Genomic DNA, 22,189 nt, shown 5'->3' with positions numbered 1-22,189 from the left:
TTCCACACATACATTAAAATTACATAAGACTCTAGGGAAGAATCAACTACAGAGCTAACTTGGATCAACAACCTACAGAGCACAGTCATCAAGTGAGGAATCCAGCAGGGACCCCGATGCACACCTAAGTTGTTTGCCAGTGGCATGGAAGATGTTTAGTGAAGAGCCCAAAGAAAAGGAGGTTTCCTCATTGCTGTGGAGGTTCTCTGGAAGCTGCTATTCTCTGATTGCATGGGTCAGAGTAAACTCTGGGATACAGTGAAGCCTCTTGGGTGAAATAGATAGAAGCAGATCTAGCCATGCATATGAAGAGGGAAAGTGGATGAAAAATGCCTCTTGTTAGTTTGTCCATCGGTTCATCTGCCAATGTACGGTGACCAGGCAGCATTTGAGAAACGCAGTCTTTCCATCATTCCAGACTGCTCACTTCTGCAGAAGCCACTTTCTCTAACTGAGCAGTCTCCTTAGGTCGCAATGAAGCATGAGTCATAGAATGTCCCTGTTTCAGAAGTTCAAGGACAATGGGAAGAAACATGGCGGACAACAGAAGTGACAGGGACTCACACCAGAGGACCAGCCTCAGAGACATCCTCCAGCACTCCTCCAGTCAGAAGATGACAGCCAATCCTAAAGTGAGAATGAGGGACAGCTCTACCTTCTCACCCTCAAGACAGGACAAAAGCTGGAGGAAGATTCGAATGTTGGGCAGATGCTCTAGGGAGTCTGAATGGAAATCCATGTCCGTGACTCCACTGGCACCTAGCTATACCATAGGGGGATGTCTCAGTTTTCTTGGTTCATGTGCCCTGACCTTGAAAACCTTTGGCAATCCTGCTCCTCTGGGACCCCCAGTTTGTAGTAAACTACTTGGAGGAGGAAGCTGAAGGAGAGCCCCCTAACAAGCAGCCAGCCCCTAAAGCTCTGAATGTGTCTCAGTCTCTTCCTGCCCTCACATAATGTGCCTGGCAGCTGGGCTTGGCCACTGATCTCAGCTCCTCTCTGTGGCTTCCTGACTGCTCCCCCAGTTCATGACTTTGTGGGGGCAGGGGCCCCCAGTGTTGCTCTGGGCTGCTCTCTGCTTTCTACCCCAGCTCTTTCTGGGGACTCCATGGGTGGGGCTTCCTGTGCAGGTGTCTCCTGGCACTGCCCTTTATCATTTGCTCTTCTTCAGCTTCCTATTGGTTCCAGCAGGTGTCTCCCTGGGGCACTCTCTGCTGGGGCTTGGGGGATGGAAGACCATCCTCTGCCAGTTTTGAGAGGATCCCCACTGTTTAATCTCAGTCCCTTCTTTAGTCACTTAGGGGTCTCTTAACCAGGCCTGATTAAAACACAAACTGTAAATAATCATAGCCAGATTAAACTTCTTCTGTCATAGGATTTACCGAAATCTGGTGATCGGGTAGGAGACCTGGGTACCTACAGGGTATCCCAGGCGTAGTGTTGAAGAACCAGACCAGAGACGTCCTCCTACTGTGGTCCCTCTGCTCCCATCAACCCCAGAGTAGGATGGAAGGAAGGAAGGATGGAAGGGATGGAGGGAAGGAGGAAGGAAAGAAGGAAAGAAGGGAGGGAAGGAGCATTTCTTAAGTGCCTACTATGTGCTAAGCACTTTACGAATATTCTTTTATTAGCTCTTCACAGCAGCCAAGGGAGGTAGGTGCCATTACTCTTCTCATCTTACAGCTGAAGAAATTGAGGCAGACAGAAGCTAAGCCACTTGTACAGTGGCAGAGCTAGTAAGGGTCTGAGTTTAGATTTGAACTCAGGTCTTCTTGACTCCAGGTCTCGCCCTCTAGCCACTGTGCCACCAGCTGCCTCCTATCTAAACAGCAACTTGCCCGGGATCCGGGTTCCTTTACAAACTTGAGGTTCAGATACGCTGACCACAAGTCTTTATGCCTTTTACCCTTTTGAAACACAGGATGGTGTCCATTGCATCAGGGAACACTCTTCCACTTCTTCAGATGCCAACCAAGCCCCTTTAGGCACATGCTCCCCAGTGAGCTGAACATACAGTATTATTTGGAGGGACTGACTGAAAGGGACTGCCTAGTTCCAGACAATGCTTTTCTAATATAGGCCTGGCCTGCCACAGTAAAGTGAGATCTGAGAAAGAATTATATACTTATCTCTCCAGTGGAGGCTTTAATTATGTTTTAGGAAGTCATCTCTTATTTGGGGCATTCACAAGTTAACTGATGATGATAGCAGGTCAGATCCCTGAGGCACCACTATTCCCTGCCTATATGTTTTAGCTTCCTCTACTTTGGGTTCTTAAATAATCCACCTAAAATTATGTAGTTGGCAATCACTCAGCCCGGGAATGCTTCACTTTGTGATTACCACTTTAATTATGATTGTCCTTTTGGAGAAACTGATTGCATCCTGAACGTCATCGTATTAAAGAATGCTAAAAAATTATTCATGTTTAACACTATTCTCATTAATAAGATGACCTGAAGATATGGAGAACAGTGTCTTTATTCTACTAAGCACTTCATTATCCTAAAAGTACAGAAAATGCCAACTCCCTTAAAGCACCTGGTGAAATGATTCAATTCAGCTAAGGCAGCCAAGGAGATCCATTCTTCCCAGCCACCCTTGGTATTACTTGTGACCTCAGCACAGCTAAAGGGAGGAGGGAAAGAGGAACTAGCTAGCATTCATACAGCATTGGAAGGTTTGTAAAAGCACTTTATAAACATCATCTCATCTGATTTGAACTGTGGGAGTTAGGTACTGTTATTATCCCCATTTTACAGATGAAGCAACTAAGGTAGAGAGAGGTTAGGTGACTTTTCCTGAGGTCACACAATAAGTGTCTAAGGCAGGATTTGAACTCACATCTTCCTGATTCTCAATTCAGCATTAAGCCCCCAAACCATCTAGCTGCCTGATCATTCACTACACTTAAAAGCATATTGCACAGGATTATACAACCTGGAACCAACTCTGATAAAACCAGAGATCCATCAGTGTATCGAGCTAAATTGGTATCAATATGTTATGAACCTATACTTTCCTTTATTCTTGGCCAGGTTTAGGGATAAAACTCCTCTTTTCATGAAAAGAACTAGGGTAAATGCCACCTTTTCCTGTGTTTAGAAGTAGTTTGTGAACATAAGAAATATTCATTCTTTGAATCTAGCAAAGAATTCCCTGGATCTGCCTGGTTCTGGTACCTTTTTGTGGGGGCCGCTTGTTAACAGAAAAGCAGTGGGTCATAGAGCTGGCCAGGGAGCCCACATTCTGCTTCTGATTCTGAATTGTTCCTGTGAGCCTATTCACTTCTCTGATTTGATTTCCATCTGTGAAATGGGAAGGACAATAATAACTTAGAAGGGATGCTCTGAGACTAAAAAGAGATCAAGTGATCCCTAAAGCTTTAGATGAATGTCAGTTGTTATTATTCAACTTCTCCTTCCACGTTGAGCATTCTAGTTCTTGATCCATTATTTTAGATAGCTTACATTTTAGAAGATAATGATCAATGCATTTTAAGTTCCCAAACTTAGTAGCAAACTGCTTCACCATCGAATGCCCATTTTAAAAGAACCATTTGATTCTTGCCTCTCATTGGCAGAGGGAACTCCAAGTGTGGGAACCACTCTTCCAGCACAGGTCAGTGGTCTGTCTGGAACTCTCAGCCTTGCATAGATGCCCAGGACCATGCACCCCATTACTCCCACAGAGGCCGTTCTTCTACCTACTACTAGAAATCTGGTCATTTTCTCTACTTTCATTTTCCTGTGTTGAGGTTTTCTGCTCATTTCTAAGCCTGGGACTTTGGATTTCTCTCTCTTTTTCATTAAATTATCACTTGTTGATTTGATTGACCTTTTCTAATAACCAGTAGAATGTAAATATCTTTTTTTTTTGTGGGGCAATGAGGGTTAAGTGACTTGCCCAGGGTCACACAGCTAATAAGTGTCAAGTGTCTGGGGCTGGATTTGAACTCAGGTCCTCCTAAATCCAGGGCCAGTGCTTTATCCACTGAGCCACCTAGCTGCCCCAAATGTAAATATCTTGAAGGCAGCCACTGTGATTCCCCAAAGATTCTGTCTTCACTACCCTGCAGAGTCCTTTGACTCAGTAGGAATTTGGTAAGCCTATTGTCTATATTCTGCTGTACTCTTAATAATCCTCCTTTTCTGCCTTTCTTCAGTGCATGACTTTGTTCCCTTTCTCATTAATGTAACTTTATCCTCAGCTAATCATCTCTCTTTTTCTCTGGTTAATATAGGCATCTGGGGCAGTAGGTTTGCCTGTGAGTCTTGCTTTGGCCAGATCCCATAGATTTTGATACATAGTATTCAAGCTGTCATATCTTTGAAAGAAGGTTACTATTTGTATGATTCCTTATTTCACCTAAGTAATATTTGACAAATTACATTTAAAATCTCACTTGTACCTATGCTTTTCTTCATCTTATGATTGTTTACTTCTAGTTTTGATTTGTAATCCATAAATGTCATGGATATTATTTCTCCCTTTCTAAATTTGCCTACAAATTCTCTGTGACCAAGAAAATGAGGAACTTCTGTGAAGGGATGCTTTGGTTAATTTGTGTGTGTGTGGGGGGGCAATGGGGGTTAAGTGACTTGCCCAGGGTCACACAGCTACTAAGTGTCAACTATCCGAGGCTGGATTTGAACTCAGGTACTCCTGAATCCAGGGCCAGTGCTTTATCCATTGCACCACCTAGCTGCCCCTGGTTAATTTTTTTTTAAGTGAGGCAATTGGGGTTAAGTGACTTTCCCAGGGTCACACAGCTAGTAAGTGTTAAGTGTCTGAGGCCGGATTTGAACTCAGGTTGTCCTGAATCCAGGACTGGTGCTTTATCCACTGCACCACCTAGCCGCCCCACCCTGGTTAATTTTTAAAAAGGGAGTTACTTATTTTTCCTTATTTTCTCCATACACCCAAGAAGTCTAGTTTGTTTAGTAATATGATCAAATCTATCACTTTTCTTTTGTTAACTTATATTCTGATAATGGGATATTGCTACTAATCCTACTCTTCTCTTTCTTTTAGGAAGATTGTAAACATTTCCTTTATAAATTTAACTCCCATATCACTTGATGCACAATTACACTTTAGACCTCTGATGAATCTATGACTTCAAACATAAAGATAGCCCTTCAACACGCAGATAGCAGCCCATTTGTAGTAGGAGCACTATCCTAACCTTTCCCTTCATGCAAGTCAAGCTAATTATTCCTTAAGAGACATTAAAAGCTCCTTTGAGTTTTGGTTGGCTTAGAAAATTAGAGGATCAGACTGATGACTCATTTCTTCATTGCCTGAAGACAAAGCAACCACTAGGAACTACAAAGACATGCTCATGCTTGGCTGATGGATGCTGATGGGCATCTCAGGCATGGAAGATTTGCTCACCTGAATCAATTGGATGTGTCCTCAAAAATTATCCTTATTGAATAGCCTTCTCCTGCTATGTTTAAGTAAATCTCTTTTATTAATTGTTATAAGAGTTTTATTCCCTTTTTTTTCAACAGGGGGAAGGTGGAGTTTTTTTAATTAAAAAAGAGCTAAACTTTTTTTTTGGTGAGGCAATTGGGGTTAAGTGACTTGCCCAGGGTCACACAGCTAGTAAGTGTCAAAGATCTAAGGCCAGATTTGAACTCAGGTCCTCTTGAATCCAGGGCCAGTGCTCTATCCACTGTGCCACCTAGCTGCCCCTAAACTTTTTTTTTTTAAAGAACTTTTTTCTTCATTTAATTGAGATACAGTAGGAAAACTAGGAAGAAGGTAAAGCCAGATTTCTGACTGCTTGGAGGCCTGGGCAGATTTTTTTGTCCCTGAATTGGCAGGCCAAGGAAGACAATAGCTTTGCTTGGTCCCCCTTTTCCTGCTAGCTCTGTTATTTGCCCCACCTCTCCCTAAACCACTGGCAAACAGATTTTGACGTGAATAGTGACTACCAGAAGCCTGGCTAAGATAGTTAAGCAAGACAATACAGCAAATTACCATGCTGGGTGGGCTAACAGCCAAACACCACATAATCTCAAACTCCCATCGTCAGTGGCCTGTGCCCAGTCTGAGCTGACTTGCTCACAGATCTCCTAATGGACTGATTTCAGCTACTACTCAGCATTGGATCATTATTTGGGTCTGTTCTGGTCCCTTTTGTTTCCTAAAAGAATGTTAGTGCTAAAAAAATGGAGTTTTGTTTCAGGGAGAAGCTTGAGGTCGTTGGAATATTCTAAAGACAATTCAGTCCTCTGACATTTCTCAATCACTTCTGGGCCCTCGTTGTTACTCATCTACAGTGTCTGTCCCATTTAGTAGATGTATACTGACAGACCAGCTCTATACATTGTTGACCCAACTCACATCAGAACAGAGGGGTGGAACAGGTGTTCTTTGTCTATGTGGTTTTTCCTAAATGAAGAGCTAGACTGGGGGCAGCTCAGTAGTGCAGTGGATAAAGCACCGGCCCTGGATTCAGGAGGACTGATCTGACCTCAGACACTTGACACTTACTAGCTGTGTGACCCTGGGCAAGTCACTTAACCCTCATTGCCCCTCAAAACAAAAAACAAAACAAACAAATGAAGAGTTAGAGCAAATTCTTGAGAATGGTGCTGAATCCCATTGAATATTAAGGTTCCCAGGCTTCCATCCTGTAAGTAGAATGATGCCACTTGCATGGTCTCATCACATCCTGTTTCTTTTTGGACCCTGTACTGGAAATCTACACTGATAAGAGCTAATCCCTTTGGTGATTCCTTGCTTCCCCATGGCATGCCTTGCTTGATTGTAATAATCAGTCATCAGAGTAAGTATTGTGTCTTTCATGGAATCTTTTAACCTCTGAACCTTTCAGTTAATTGTGTGACCATAAGGATTTGTTCTGCAGTAGATGTAGCCATACTTAGGTCAGGGCAAAAGGGGCATTTTTGTGGGGTGCTAATATGTGAGGCTGGGTGGGTTTCTTTCCTTGTAGGTACACTTTTTGGGGAGGTTGTGCTTCCTCACCATGGCAACTGTTATCCCTGTACTTCTCCATTGGCCCATATCACCATGCAGCATAGCCACCATACCAGGCTGTCATTGACTAAGATATTGCATGGCATTCCTTCTGAAATTCTGAGAACTAATCCTTCAACACCCTAAAAATTGTGCTACTTCCAAGACAGATCTACTTCCTCTTTAAATATCTGATAGCATTTTGCTTCTCTTTCATATTTGTTTTCTTTGGTGCTGTTTCTGCTTCTACACTGGTTACTATGATGTTAGAGCCCACGTATAGTACCCTTCCTGTCCTTGATGGAAAAAGATAGCTTGTTAGAGAAACATCAATAGAATTTTCCCATTTTCATCTATTTGGGGTCCTCCAATTTTGTCATTAAATGCTCTAGGGATAGTTGATAGAATTGGGTCTCTGATACTTTCAACAAATTTAGTTTTTCCCTCTAGCATGTCTCATTGTTTTATGATGAGATATTGCACAAAAATCTTCCACTATCTCCCTCTGTAATATTTTAGAAATTATTTTGTGTCTGAAATCAGTGTTTCACTTGATTGCCTCATTTCTGGGCTTGGCGAGGAGATCAAGTGTTCATGGCTGAGGCATTTTCTAGGCCCTAAGAATATACCTGTGTAGCTATGATACAGTGGGCATAATGATGGATCTCATCACCTCAACAATGGAGAATCTGTTAGAAGCCTGCCTGTTCGATCATACTCAGCAAAATTATAGTTTACAATTGACACCACATTACTTTCTACCTGTTTGAAATGGACTAGAATAGCAATACTCCCCACCTCCACCCCCACCCCCATTCCTTCCTTCCTTCTTTCCAGCCAGGACAATAGGAGTCAGGAAAGGATGCTGATGATTCCCAAAGGGCTGTGGATTGAGGGAGCTACTTTTTGCTCATCAGTGGGTCAATACCCCCTTGATTCAAAATTCGTATCTTCCTTGGACAAAGAATATTGCCTTCAGCTGAATAAAAACTCCATGAGGACAAGGATTATTTTATATTTTCTTTGTAATTCTCCACACATAGTATAGTACCTACCATGTGGTAACTATTTAACAAATTTGAGAAAACATTTAAATTTCTAACTAATAGGATCCTTATAATGGCTTAGCATGCGTGATATTACTACATGTTAGCTAAAAATTTCCTCTACAGTCTATGGACATGATACTTTTCACTTAATGGCTGAACTCAAAGAGTTGGTGACATTGCTCATGATTCATGATTCATGTTTATGATTAAATCTCTCTGTGGCAGTAGGTCTCCAGTGGGGTACCCCAGGGATCTATGCCTGGTCCTGTGCTGCTTGATATTTTTATCAATGGCTTATTTAAAGACATAGATGGATATGCTCATCACATTTTCAAATGACACAAAGCTGGGAGGGAGAGCTAACATCCTGGATGACAGATTCAGAATAAAAAATATATTATTTATAGGTGAAAACCCAATGTTCTGAAAAGGGCCTGGGAGTTTGACTTTAAGTGGACCCCATGCAAGTCAGCAGTGGGATATGGCAACTACATTGAGAGAAGAATGGCTTCCAGGAACTGGGAGGTTATGGACCCACTGTATTCTGACCTCATCAAACTATATCTGGAATATTTTCAAATGTGGACCATGCTTTATTAAGGACATTGATAAGTTGGAGAGTATCCAGAGGATGGAAACTAGGGTATCTTATGAGGATCAATGAAGGCAATTGGGAATATTTCACCTAGAGAAGAGAAGACTCAAGGAGAACATGATGCTCATACTCAAGCATTTGGAAGGGTTTGAATGTGGAGGGGAAATAGGATGCGTTCTGTTTGGGCCCAGAGTATAGAAACAATGGGTGGAAGTTGCCAAGAGATCAATTTAGGCTTGAGTGTGAGGAAGAGTTTCTTAACTGTTCCAGCTGCCCTAGAGTGGAATGGGCTGTTCCGAGAAGTGGTGGCTCCCTCCTCCTTGGAGAAGCCTCAAGTAGAAGGTAGATGGGGGGATAACTAGCTGGCCACTGAGATCCTAGCCACCTGTCAAAGAGGTGATTCTTTGATCCCCATACCAAGCACCTTCTGATTCTCTTCTTGACAAAACTTTTCATGACCCATAGTTGTGGGGTTCCTATGTTTATACATCTTTGTCTGCTTTAATTTCTACCACCATACTCTCCATCACCTACAGCCATGAAGGAATTGAGTTTTTTATTTAATTTTAAAATAGATGTAAACTAGTAAGTTTTTTTAATTGAAATTTTCCTATTATTTGTCTACCATCTCATCCTTTGCAAAAAAAAAAAATGTTGGGCCATAAGCTGCAATTATCTTCAAGGAAGCCTTTCTGTTTGTACTTGTCATGTTTCCTGTCTCTTTTCAAAGCATGATTAAAAACCTACCCTCATCAATCCCTTTATTTGTTTATCCAAGAAAAACCTGAGACAACTTTCTGTTTAGCTACAACTTTATTTTTTCTCCTATTTTTATTTAACATGAGAATGTCTATGAAAGAATGTTCTAACTCATTAATAATGAAAGAAATGCAGTTCAAAACAATTGTGAGCTTTCATTCAATTCCCAGCAAATTGGAAAATATTTTTAAGTGGAATTGTCAATGTTGAGGTGGTTGTGGAAAAAAGAGTAGACAAAAAATGTTGGTAATGCTGTGTATTCTCTTCTGGAAAGTAATTTAGAATTATGTGAAAGAAGTAACCAAACAAAAATAGCTATTCCCTTTCACCCAATATTCCACTGTTAGGCATGTATCTCAAGGAGTTCAATGGCAAAGGCAAAACAGAAACAGAAACAAAAAATGGTATACACCAAAATATATACAGAAGCACTTTTTAATATCAAACTGTAAACAAGGTAGGTAACCATCAGTTGGGGAAAGGCTAACCCACTTATGGTATATGAAGTAATGGAATTTTACTGTAGTAAAAGAAATGATCAATACAGAAAAGCATGTAAAGGCATATGAACTGATGCAAAGGAAAATAAGAAGCAGGAAAAAATCTCAATGAATACAACAATGTAAATGGGGGGAAAAAATGACAAAATAATCAAAATGAAATGCTGCAAAATTGTAATGACCAAGCTTGGTCCAGTGAAAAGCAATTAGAGGAGTGAGATATACCCTTCAGTCATGCTAATTGATGTTGCTTAACTGTTTTTCTTTTATCAAGAAGAGTCTGATAATGGAAGAGGGGTAAGTTTTAAAGGGAAAATATTGTAGCATAAATACAAAAAAGGGCAAAAATTTTAAAACAATAACAATGATATGGCAAAAATGCTGATAAACTCTCTAAGCTTCTTTTTTCAATCTGATTAATTTAGGCTACATTTTAAATATGATTCTTTTGCTTTCCTGGGTGAGTTCCTTCCCAGGGATTTTGAATCGTGATGTTTTCTTACCAAGCTGGTGACGTCTCCCTTAAGGAGTATTAATATGTGAGTAATTTGTTTGTCAGGTACATCTACTTATGAAACAAACTGTAAGCAGCATCCTCTGGGGTCTGATGGAACAGAGCAGAAGAAGGAACAGTCTACTTAATAAGTATAGGTACTTTAGTTTGCAAAATTCAACTGAGCACATGACATCTGAGGCAATGTGGTCCAGTGGTTAGCCTACTGGACTTGTACCCAGTTGTAAGGATCAAAATGCTATCATAACATGACAAAATACTGAAAACTAAAGCTCAGTGAACTAGGTGGGTGGATTTTGGCTGATGAGACAGAAACTAATGATACAAACTAATTACCCCAGTGCCTGACTCTCAAAGTGATAGTCCCTATTAAAATCAGCCCGGATTGAGGCTGTGGTGGGAATGCAGAAAGCTACCTCTGACTTTTTCTCCTTGGATTCATAATTACATCCAAACCTCAAAGTGGAGCTTGAGTCTGGCCTGCTCTGAGGTTCCAAAAGGCTATTTAATGATGACGAGCCCAGGGGCTGGTCAGCAGCAACATCCTCTTCCTTTGATTGAAGGCTGGATCTATAATACAGAGTGATAACTGGCCTGCCAATCCTGTTCTTGGCATTCAGTGCCAAGTGCCTGGCCATGTCTGAAGATTCTGTTCATCACATATTAAACATCTGTTCTAAACAGAGTTGTCAAATGCAAACACCAGCATCTAAATTACCAATGAATTAAAGTGGCATTCAGAGCATCTTGCCAATTCTCCAATCTCATTACAAAGCTCTAGGCTCAATCTTGGTACTCCACCCAGGTCGTATATTTGGGGCCTGAAATCATGACACCTTCTGTGCCTGTAGAAGTTCAGAATGTGACTGTGTCAGGAGCAGAGAAGCCAAACCAGGTATATGGAGCCTCTGGAATTATCCCTCCAGAAAAAACCAAGAATACACCCAGTGTGTTGGCCTGATCTATAAGCATCTGAGGCACCTGACTCCCCAGCTGTCTGTCAGCACAGTGAAGGTGGCTGAGGGATGTCATACCAACATAACAGATGGTCAGCCCTCTGCAGAAACAGTGCTGTGGCCGGGACCCTGTAGAGAGAAACCAAGGCTTCTCCATCGAGGTTAGGAAGTAGGAGAGTAGGGGCTTGCCCTACTTTCTCTGTCCAAGATAGGGATGGGACCTGCAATGTCATGGCTAATCCAGAGGAGAACCCTCTCTGCCAATGCAGGTTGGCACCTGACCCGCAACTTTTCAAATTAGTTTCCAAGAGCAGAGAGAACCCCAGGTCAGGGTCCCACAGCTTCCTCTGAACTGAAATGCTAAGGTGTGATACAGTGAAGATGGCTGTCATCACTGATGGGTTGGATGAAATAGCCACTCAAAATTCTGTAATTCTGTGGCTCATTGAGGGTGATCCTTACACCACATACACACAATCTGCTGCAGCATTATGTGCCAGGCACTGTGCTGAATGCTGAGGACATGAAGACAAAAAGCAGTCCCTGCCCTCAGGTAGTGTACATTCTGATGGGAAAGACAAGATGTAAAGAAGCAGCCCAAAGCTTCCTTTCCTTGTAGGTCCCATCCCCAACCTTCCAACAACTACAATCCAGCTACATGCTGACCCATCCTCCCTGCATTTGCGCTGGCTGTGTGCCTTGTCTGAGCTGCTCAGCCTCCTCACCTGGGCTTCTGAATTTTCCTGACTTCCTCCAAGACATCTCAGAGCCCACCTTCTGAGGAGGTCTTTTCTGGTTATCCCTCACCCCACCTCCACCACTACTAGTACTTTCCCTTCTCATACTGTCTTCATCTGCTGTGAATATAGCTTATATGTCTGTTTTCATGTTGCCTCCCTCATTACACTGTGAGAGCAGGGATGGTGTTTCTGCTTCGTGTTGTAAGTCCAGTACTCAGCACAGTGCCTGGTACGAAGTAAGCATCTACTAAATGCTTATTGACTGACAAGATTGGGGCAGTGATGTCAGAGCTTCCCCCCAGTTTTTTTTTTCATGGAAAAAAGTCTGAAAAATTCCAGGTGAATTTTCACCAAATCAGATGACCATGGACTTTCTGGGAAGATGGCAGCTAGGCCAGCTGGCAGTGCTAGGCACAGAGTGCCCTTGGCAAATACTTGCTGATTGCCCAAAGGACTGATTGGTCAGATGATCGAGTACTGCCAGCATGGCCCCTTCCACTGGAGAGTAGGAGGATTGAAGAACACAGTGGGAAGTAGTAGCTATTCCCAGCAATGCCAGCAAGGGCCAAGTAACTCTGGCATCAGTGAAGAATAAGGAATGACACTCAAGACTTCTCCATAATCTCCAGCTAAATTATGTGGTCGAGCCTAGGGAATAGAACCAACTCCAGAGATGTCATCTTTACCCACCCCATAAAATGTGTTGCTCATTTTTCTGAGCCCTAACAAAAGCAATGCATATTTGCACAGCACTTTAAGGTTTACACAGCGCTTTACAAATATACTCCCATTTGAGCCTCACAACGACCCTGGAATCGTGGGACTATTATTATGCCCATTTTGCAGATGAGGATAAGTCACATGGCAAGTGAATGTCTGAGGCTGGATTTGAACTCAGGTCTTCCTACCTCCAGGTGTAGCACTCTATCTGCTGCACCACCAACGTGCCCCCACAACCTCTGTGTCATCACTGACTGGCATTAACTTGATGTTTTAAGAGGGTAAGGGAGACAGTCTGGCTTGACTTGTCTGGCACCTCTTAGCGGGTCACTTACAAACAGATGTTTGGTTGATGCTGCTGCTGTTACTGATTATGTTGATGATGATAAAGATGGCAACTATGATGATGGCGGCAGTGGTGGTGGTGAAGATTAGGAACACTGATATGAGTGAGAATCTCTGAGAGAGATCAGGAGACACCTCAGAGACCTGGAAAACTGAGTGGTCATTGGTGGCCAGCATCCCCTTCACCCCAGCTCTCCAAGCTCAATAGAGAGAAAACTTCCTATCCCTCTCTGAGAGGGGACTTGGGTATTTACTTGAACTCCTAGCAGCAGAAGGAACATGGAGCCAAATCACATGAGGACTAGGGGACCGCAGCTGAACAGTATTATAGAGCACATGCTTTCTTAAGAGTGGGTTTGTCAAACTGGCCACTGGGGCACCTTCTAGTTCTGAAGTTCTGGAATTCAGTTACCCTTCATTCCTCTTCACCAGAGGAGAGTTTAAAACCATTGTAGGCACCCTGTCATCATCTGCAGTGTTGCTGTATTTCCCCTGGATTCTTAATTACTTCAACTTAATTTCCCTCATTATAATATTGATTGCTTGGCTCACATAATGGTATCTCAAAGGTGGTACAAGGATATTTGCACTTTAGGAAATTTTCTCCTATGGAAGAGGAGAGGACAGTGAGGAGAGGTCAGCCTTGAGAAAGGTCTACAACTCTTCCATGACTTATTCATGGCTTGGCCCATTCAAAGATCAGAACTGGTTGGAGCCAATTCAATAGCCATGTGTATATATCAGCCAGCAAGTCCAAAGCTACCCCAAGTCCAATGCCCAGGCTAGGGATAGAAGCCACCATCCACTGACGTTGGCTTCCCAGTATTCCTAAACCTGGCTCCAACCTTTCATTCTCCTCAATCCAAAGCTCTTTACTTCAGATGAAACATGGGGGACACAAGAATAGCTGACACTTACATAGCACTTTACAATCCCCAAAGTCATCTACATATGTTCATTAGTGTTGAACTTCACTCCAACCCATGAGGTCAGCATGACAGGTGTTATTAGAAGTATTGTTATCCCATTTTGTGGTTCAGGGTCCTGAGCAACTTGTCCATTGCCACACAGCTAGAAAGTGTGAAAGGGAGGATTTGACCCAGGTCTTCTTAACTTCAAAACTATCCAGCATGCCAAGACACTATCTGTGGTTATTGAAAAGTCATGGATTGGGGCAGCTAGGTGGTGCAGTGGATAAAGCACTGGCCCTGGATTCAGGAGGACCTGAGTTCAAATCTGACCTCAGGCACTTGACACTTACTAGCTGTGTGACCCTGGGCAAGTCACTTAACCCCCATTGCCCTGCAAAAAGAAAGAAAGAAAGTCATGGATCATGAGAGAGATACTGAAGGAGTGGAGCAGGGAAAGGTTATCCTCATTTCCAAAAAGAGCCTGGAGTCCTGACAATTATAAACCAGTGAGTTTGACTTCAATACCTGGCAAAATTCTAAAGGGATGGTTAATGGATATCTAAAAAAGGAAGCAATAGTTATAAAGAGGTAGCATGGCTTTATCAAGAAAGGAGAAAGCCAGACTCACTTCATTCACCTTCTTGGCAGGATTCATAGATAGACAGATCTGGGAAATATCACCCACCATTTCCCTAGATTTTTGTGAATCATTTGACAAAGTTTCTCATGCCCTTATTGTGGTCAAGAGGAAGAGGTGTGGGTCAGACAGTTGTACAGGTAGGGAAATCCAGGGCTTGAATGGCTGAACCACAAGAAGGCATTAATGTTTCTGTGTTAGTTTGGCAGGAGATCTGCAGTGCCGTGCTCCAAGGAGCTGTGCAACATTTTATACAATAAGTCAGATAAAATCATGGAGGGGTGCTCTTTAAATCTACATAGACCTGGGAAGGATAGGAGTCACTATCCAGAAAGATCTCAACAGACCTAAAACACTGGGAAAACATTAAAATAGTACCTGAAGCTGCAGAGTTTACCTTTTTTTGGGAAAGTGAATACAGTAGCAGAACTACATGTGAAAAAATCAGGGGATTGAGGACAACCCAAGTACAAAGGCCAAGCTCCACTTTGGGAAAGTCACCTTCCTGTTCAAGTGTGTGCACTGCTCAGGAATTGCAAATACATGATGGAGGAGGCATGACTAAGTGGGAGGTCTTGAGAAAGATCTTGGGGCTTAAGTGAACCACAAGTTCACAATTCATCAGCAGTGTGAGCACTGGACAGTGTGAACAGTGGTATATGGGTTTGTGAAGGGCTTCAAGGTCCTGCTGTGTGAGCATCAGGTAAAGGAAATGGGAATACTTAACCCAAAGAAGAGAAGGTTTAGTGCAGAAAGGGGGCAAGACAGAGGTGAATGACAGCTATTTCCAGGTATCTGAAAGACTGTCATAAGGAAGATAGATTAGACTTGTTCCATTTAACCCCAGAGGGTAGAACCCAGAGCCATGATGGGATGCTGTAGAGAAGTAGGTTTGGGTATGGCATTAGGAAGACCTTCGTCACATTGAGAGCCTTCCCAAAGCGGAAGGGGCAGCCTGAGTAGGGACTGGGCTTCCCCTCACTGTTCATCTTCCAGCAGACCCTAGAGGCCACTTGTGGGGAGGCAACAGACGGCGTTCTTGTTTGTTGTCTCTTACAGTAGACTGACCCATTTCCCAATCTGAGATTGGGCGCAGAATCCCACTTGGAAAGCCTGGCATCTGGGATGGGCAGATCTAGTGAGACAAACCTCTTGATAATATTGATGGGGGATCAGACATTCAAAACATTCAGACTCACCTAGTTTAGAAGAGATTCATCTTTTCAACTTTAAATATCAAGAAGCGCCTTGCCTCTCTTGGAAGGGGATGAGAAATGAAAAGCTGGAGGGATCATCATATCCTAGATGAGATCCTGGGGTGGACCCTGGAGGTTATTAAGTCTCACCTGCTCACTTCCCAGCTGGGCAAAGTGAGAGTCAGAAAGGTCACATGATTTACCCATGGTCATAGGGGAATCCACAAGTAGCCAGGTTAGGATTTGAACCCAGGCTCCCCATCTCAGACCTAGGGCTCATTCTATTCCAACATACTGTCTCAAGTTTGCAGTGCTGGGAATGGGTAGGGATCAACCCAATATTCACATTGAGATGAGTTTCAGGTTGATGCTGGGAACAGTGGGTAATAATTACTCCCTTGATCTTCCACACCAACTGCTCCAGACCATCCACCTTTCCGAGTCCCCTCTTCCCATCTATTTTCTTTCTATACCACTCTCCATTTCCCCAACATTTCCCCAAGTGCAAATATTCTGGTACCTGCTTTAAAACTCTATTGCAAAAGCCAAGTAATCAATATTGTGATTATAGTAATTAAAAATAATTAATTCAGTGTCCTGGTAAAATTCTAGCCTGCCCCTAGGGGAGGGATGACTAACCATGAAGAGTGATAACCTGGCTAAGCAGCCCAGGGCTGGCTGAAACTTAAGAGGATCCTGACAGAATTGTTGCTCTGGTCCTGGGGTCATTTTGGGATTCAGAGACCCTGTCCAAGGGATGCCTCACTGGCATGTCTGAGAAGGAAGAGCTTTTCTCTATTTCTGCCTGCTTCCTTTGTTGTCTCCTTCATTATTCTTCCAGCTCTGGATTCACCACCATGTCTGGGCAGCCCTGAGACTTTCTTTAGTACCTCCTCTCACTGGCTTTTCAGCTCTGCTTTCTGTGTGTGATCCCCCCCCACCATTAGAATATGAGCTCCTTAAGAAAGGGACTGTCTTTCTCTCTGCTCCTATCCAGTGCTTAGCACTGTGCCTGGCACATGGCAAGCTCTTAATAAATGAGTGTTCACTGATTAGTTGAGGACTATCTTGAGCAGGTCACAGAGAGGATGTCTGTTGGGTGCAGAAGGAGATGCATGTGGAGTCACCAAAGCCCACAATTTAACTGTATGTTCAGGAATGATTAGTGCCTGTAGTGTGAGAGCTGTTGAGCCCTTTCCAGAGCTGCTTATTCACCTTCGGTGTCCAGCTTTTTCCCAACTCTCACCTGTGGCTCTAAAAGCTGTAGCTTGACCAATGGACACACCCTGATAAAACCATCTCATCAGGCTAAACTACATTAAGGATAATTAAGGGGCCTCAAAACTGTTGGTGACAAGCAGGATTCTTTCAGAAAGCTCTGGAAAGATTTGTATGAACCTATGTATAGTGAAGGGAGCAGAACCAAGAGAAAACGTTGAGTACAATTACCGCAGTATTGTTTGGTGAAGAATTGTGAATGACTTAACTACTCTCAGCAATACAATGATCCAAGACAATTCCAAGGACTAATGATGAAGCTTACTATCCATCTCCAAAGAAAGAACTGATATTGATTTAACACAGACTGAAACATGCTATTTTTACTTTCATTTTTTCTTTTATTCAAGTTTTCTTATGCAAAATTTCCAATATGCGGATGTTTTACATAATTGCACATGCATAACTTATATCTGATTGCTTACCACCTCAGGGAAGGGGGAAGGGGGAGAGAGAAAATTTGGGACTCAAAACTATAAATAAAAATGCTTATTTTTATTTTATTTTTAAGTCTTTTTTGGAGGGCAGGACAATGAGGGTTAAGTGATTTGCCCAGGGTTACACAGCTAGTAAGTGTCAAGTGTCTGAGGCTAGATTTGAACTCAGGGCTGGTGCTTTATCCACTGTGCCACCCAGCTGCCCCCAATGCTTATTATTTAAAAAAAAAAACTGTCAGTGAGTTAAGGGGATTTCTATCCCAAGCATATGAAGACTTCCCCCAGAAGAATGGGCAGATGAATAGAATTTGTTCCAACAGCCATCAAGGTAGCTGAAGCAGGTGCTGAAGAGCACTTGGAGCTTGAACAGACACGGAAGACACCAAGGTCATGCTCTCCATCTTGGGTCATCCCCAGTCATCTTGAGTTTTGTCTTGCCATTGGACTTCAGTGACTCTAGAAGAGAGAGTAAGGGTGATGGCTTTGGACGACTCTGCCTCACTTAAATCCAATTCACACACAAGTCAAGAAATCACCCTTATGATGTCATTGGTCCTCTTCGGAAATGAAGGACAAACAACAACAGCTGGAAGTTTAATGATGTGTAGTGCTTTTTAAAAATGAGCCTTGCATGGCCAGCTGAAACTTTGAAAATTTCCCCTCTCTCTGGGACAATCGGTTAGAATTTACTTTGAGTGGCACTGAAAGGTAGGGATTCCATCATTGTCAGGAGACAGATGTCATTTGGAAAGAAGAAAAAAGGTAGAAAAGGGAAGCCCTTTGGCCCCTCGTAGAAGGGAGATTACAAGTGGGCCAGAACAATAGATGACAATGGAAAAATGTTAGGGTATTTGTTGGCAAAGCAGAGAGTGGAGGTGATTCTCCAGGCACCAGAGTGACCCCAAGACTCCCCTGGAGGCAGTGTCATCTTGGGGATAAATGGAGCGTGGGTGAGTGTGACCAGGCCAAACTTACTCTGCAGAAAACTGCCTTCCCTAAGTACAGCACTGGTCTGCTCTCCTGGGTGGACAAAGGGAGCCCAGGGACACACAACTGCCACGTGAGCACTCCTAGCCCTGGCTTCTGGATCGATTTCCAGCTGGGCATCACTGGTTCTATTATTAAAAAAATATTGAATGAGATTTCTTTCGTGAAAATGCTTTCTTTGATGGCCAATTCCATGGGCTTAATGGTAAGGAAAGCATTCTTCACTTCCTTTAAAGCCAACCATGAGGATGGATGTCTAAGAAAACTACCTCAGAAGGCTAGAAAGGCCTAATTTCAAAGTAAAGGAAATGAAGATTTACCATGAGAAGCTGGATGTTTTTAGTTTTGAAATGGAGCTTGAAATAGCAGGTGAGTTCCCTAAGTCTGTGGGGTCCAAGTTATGTCTCTGGAGCAGAGTTAAACAAAGAACGAAATGGGGTACTGTTTCCCCTTTCTATAGCCTTGCAAACAGTCATTGAAATTCCAGACTCCAGAGTCCAGCCCACTGTCTTATAGATGAGAAACCTGAGGCTCTAAGAACTCAAATGACTGGCCAAGACCACATCACTTTTTCAGTCTTCCGAGCTCACTGAACTAAATTTGCACACCCTTTAACATAGGGGTGGATTGTCTTGGATTAGATCGTGTCCAAAGTATTAGTTAAAAAGAAATAAAGGAATGCTATGTAACTTTAGATTTCTTAATACATTGTTCAGGGGCAGCTAGGGGGCGCAGTGGATAAAGTGCCAGCCCTGGATTCAGGAGGACCTGAGTTCAAATCCGGCCTCAGACACTTGACACTTACTAGCTGTGTGACCCTGGACAAGTCACTTAACCCTCATTGCCCTGCCGGGGGAAAAAAATACATTGTTCAGTTGATAGTGTTTAGAGGAGTGATGAACTCCGAAAACGATCATCTGAAGGCTAGAGTATGCTGGAGGCTGGCTTGTATAGGCTCCTGAGATCTAAGAGTTAACTTTTCAGTCGGAGCATTTACACCATGGAGATCTGTAAATACTACAAGTCAGAGCTCGATAGATTGTTTTGTTAATTGTCCAGATTTAAGAAAATGATGTAGGTTAAAATGAAGTGTCTGCATTTCAGAGAGCTGGTTGTTAAAACATTTACCAGCACATCTCTGAAAGCTGTGAAAAGGGGACTAATTACAGCTTCTGAAATGCAAAGGCTAAGAAAGTAATTATATATGCCAGGAAAGGAGAAACAACTCAAAATAATAGGATGGGTTTGATTTTTTCCCATTCACATCCGTGATTTCACTGATATAGGGAATTGCTTGTGCCTCCGTCTCAAGAGTCGCCTAAGATGTTAGGTGAGTGATCAAGGGTCACAGTCCTGATTTATGGGGGTGGGCAGATCTGGAACTCTGGGCTCTCCTGAGTCCAGGTTGGGCTCTCCATCCATGACATCAGGAGCCCCTCAGAATGAAATGAAGAAAGACAAAAGGAAACATCAGGAGAATTAAGATAATCTCATTGGAGGTGGAAACCTAGATTCCCAAGGGCTAAAAGGGATTTTGAAGTTCATTTGATCCTCTTTGCAAATGGCATTCAGGAAGTTTCGAATTTTATTGTTAGTCTAGTGAGGAAGTGTTAGAAGAGTTTCTGTTTCCATAGTTCATCACACTTTAATCAAAATAGAATAATAGTAACATCAGTCAACGTTTCTATGGAGCTTTAAGGTTTGAAAAGAATTATATTATCTCCTTGAGCCCCTCAGTGGCCCTGTGCTGAATACCCCAAGCATTCTGCTACCCATTTTATAGACAGGAAGATCAAGATAAGAGAGGTTAGCCACTGTAAGCAGTAGACGTGGAGTTTGACCCAGGTTTTCTCCTCTCCAAGTATATCATTCTGGGAAGACTGTGACCCAGTTAAGGCAAGTGTTTTCATCTCCACTAAGTGGCAGGGAGAGCCACCACTGGGAGCTCTCCATGGTGCCTCTGTACACCCTGGTCTTCCCATAACCCAATAGGAGTTACTAGGCAGGGGGATGAAGAAGAAGGAGGAGGAGGAGGAGGAGGAGGAGGAGGAGGAGGAGGAGAACAAGCACTTTAAGATTTGCAAAGAGCTTTACAAACACCTCATTTTATCTTTACAATAATTCTGGAAAGTAGATGCTATTATCATCTTCATTTTACAGATGAAGAAACTAAGGCAAACAGACGTTAAGCAACTTGCTCAGTCACCCAGCTACTAAGTTTCTGAGGCTGAATTTGAACATGGTTTCCCAAACTCCAGTTCCTCTGGAGCATCCAGCTGCCACCAATGAGGGGCACCCTTGGATTTGCCCCTTCTCTCCTCTGACACTGTCACCACTCTGATTTAGACCCTCATCACTTCATACCTGGACCATTATGTTAGCTTTCTGGTAGGTCTCCCTGCATCAGATATCTCCTGACTCTTGTCCACTTTCCACTTAGCTATCAAAGTGACTTTTCTAAAGCACAGATCTGACTATATCAACTTCTTTCCCTATTTAATAAATTCTAGTGGATCTCAGGGCAGGTAGGTGGCACAGTGGATAGAGTTCCAGGCCAGAAGTCAAGAAGACCCGAGTTCAAATTTGGCTTCAGAAACTTCCTAGTGTGACCCTGGGCAAGTCACTTCACCCTATTTGCTTCAGTTTCCTCATCTGTCAAATGAGCTGGAGAAGGAAATGGTAAACCATGCCAGTCTCTTTGCCAAGAAAACCAAGAAAACCTCCAATGAGGTCAAGAAGAGTTGGGCATGACTAAAAATGACTAAACAGGGAAAACAAAGTAGATCTCTATTAACTCCAGGCTCAAACACACAATTCTCTGCTTTTAAAGCCCTTTATAAGTCAGCCTCCTCATACTTTTCAAGTCTCCTCACATCTTTCTCCCTTCCATGTCATCTGTAATCCAGGGTTCCTGACCTGACCCCTTCGCAGTTCTTCACATAAGATGCTTCAGCATCTGACTCTGCATTTTCATTGTCCCTCATGCCCTGAATCCTTCCTCTTATCTCTCCCTCCAAGCTCCCCTGGGTTCCTTCAAGTCCCAGTCAAAATCCGACATTCTTCAAGAAGCCTTCCCTAGACCCTCTTAATGTTAATGCCTCCTCCTGAGGTTACCTCTGATTTATATATGTGTGTGTCTACATGTGTGTATTTACATGTATGTGTATATATACATATGTGTGCATGTATGTGTGTATCTTGTTTTATGGAGTGATGTGCTTGTTATCTCCTGAACTGGACTAGGAATTCATTAAAGGCAGGGACTTCTTTTGCCTTTCTTTGCACCCTCAGCTCTTAGTACAGTGCCTGAAACATGCAAGAACATAATCAATGCCTGTTGACTGACTGACAGTTTTTGAAAGAGATGGAGGTCGACAACACCATTCTCCTGATGAGCTGAAAGACCACCAGGCCTTAGCATCTGCTCTGCCTTTAAGCTCTGCATTCCCTGCCCCACCCATGCCCCCAACACGCACTGTCATCTTAACTCTCTGGGCCTTTCCATCTGCCCTGCAGCTGAGTTTTCTCTTGGGAGTTGTCTTTCTCAGTTGGAGTGTGAGCTTCTTGAGAGCCAG

The sequence above is a fragment of the Dromiciops gliroides genome, chromosome 2 (genome assembly GCF_019393635.1).
Source record: "Dromiciops gliroides isolate mDroGli1 chromosome 2, mDroGli1.pri, whole genome shotgun sequence".
Classification (NCBI taxonomy): Eukaryota; Metazoa; Chordata; class Mammalia; order Microbiotheria; family Microbiotheriidae; genus Dromiciops; species Dromiciops gliroides.
Note: the sequence above shows the minus strand (reverse complement) of the source record.